Genomic DNA, 1778 nt, shown 5'->3' on the forward strand with positions numbered 1-1778 from the left:
AGGAGAGGGTTTCACCTTCTATTATGTAGATGTCTCAACCAATAGAAAAAACCATCAACAAAATGTAAATCAAGAAGTGCTAGTTCAAGAGGATCGATGTTGGTTGAAAAGGTTAATGAGCCATCAGACACCCTACCTCTGAAACACAACGCAAAAACAACCAAACCCACTAATAGATGTGGATGACTATCCATATTTACAACTAGAAAAGAAAAGGTTTGAAATGTGCCAAAAAATTATTCAAATAGCCCAAGCTTTACTAGAGCCACCAATTGGAAAACTAGAGGGTGTGACCCTTGTCCCACCAACACCAGTAATCCCACCAAATGAGGAACAAATAGAGCCAGATTCCAGTCACGAGCATGGACCAAAGCTCAAGGACCCAGCATTAGAACCAAGGATAGCATTGAATATCACGAATAACTCTTCTAAGCGATTTCACATAGCTATACCTGAAAGTTGTAAAGAAATAGATGGTCTTGAAAAATTGTGGAAACAAATCAGAGAGGCCAATGAAGCAAGTGAGCTAAGTAGACAAGTAAACCAGACGGGTGATGGAAGAGGAGTGGTTCTTCTTCCAATAGAGGAATTTGAGGCTGGATCTTAAATGAATCTAGAAGTGGAGTCATATTGGGGAGACAAAGAATCTGTACAGTCTATGGACAGTCAACTCCATTTGCTAAGAACACTACCATCTTATACAGGAGAGTATGAAGCCAAGTCAGATGTTGTTGCAGTCCCATCATAGAGATTGTCTCCCAGCAAGGTCATTGATTTGAAAGGGTTGATAGCCATATTGTCGACACCAGTCACCTGTACGATAAAGTTAGCCGAGTTTCTTAGAATGCAACCAAGCATGTGGGCTACTGTGGGAAAATGCCTGGAGAAATTTGAATTCAAAAGACCAATGACTCAAATCGAGGAAGGCATCAAAGAGCTAGAAATGCCTCAGCTAAACACTAGTCTAGCGCCATTAAACAAGGTAGGTGAGTACTACAAGGGAGAAGATGAGAACACCACTCTTCCTGTGGAATACCAAGGTGTAAAAACCATGGAAATCCTTGACAATAGAGCTGGTGTTTCCATCACAACAAAAGAGGTTTGGAAAAAATGGGAAAAATGAGTAGTGAGGGCTACGAGGTTGAAACAACAGCTTGCAAACGGACTCACAAAAAGGCCCATAGAACTGCTAGAAAAAGTATTTATTACTTCTTGTGGCATAGAATATGAGCATACCTTTTCTATTGCTAACTTTGGCAAGAAGAACAAGTATGATATCATTCTAGGAAGACCATTCATGCGACAATTGAAAATGTTCCAAGACTGGTGTTATTAACATATCTACTTGAGACATATGGAAACCACAAGCAGCTGCAGCTCGGGCATGGATGTGAAGGACAAAAGTTCGTCATCAATTATGATTTTCATGGATCATAGTTCTTGTTTGGTTTGAAAAAAGTACAAGCAATTGAGCACAAGAAAGAAAAACAACAACAAAGACCGCACCAACATTGACCACCAAGTCATGTCAAGGACGACATGAAACTGCGAGGGAGTGTTGACATGTGGGTCAAAAGCACGACATAACTCAACAAAGCCTTATTTTTAGAGAGTTATGAAATGCTGCGGATTATGGTTGGAAACATCAGTTGTAATAAGTAGCTAGTCTAGTTGCAAAAGCCGGGTGCAATGGCACTTCCAGATTGTAAATACAAAGACATTTGACACCTTGCTCTCTATTTTAGGTTTAACCTATGGTAGCCTTAGTATATAAGGTA

This window comes from Adiantum capillus-veneris, chromosome 12, assembly GCF_014529385.1.
Source record: "Adiantum capillus-veneris isolate H3 chromosome 12, ASM1452938v2, whole genome shotgun sequence".
Classification (NCBI taxonomy): Eukaryota; Viridiplantae; Streptophyta; class Polypodiopsida; order Polypodiales; family Pteridaceae; genus Adiantum; species Adiantum capillus-veneris.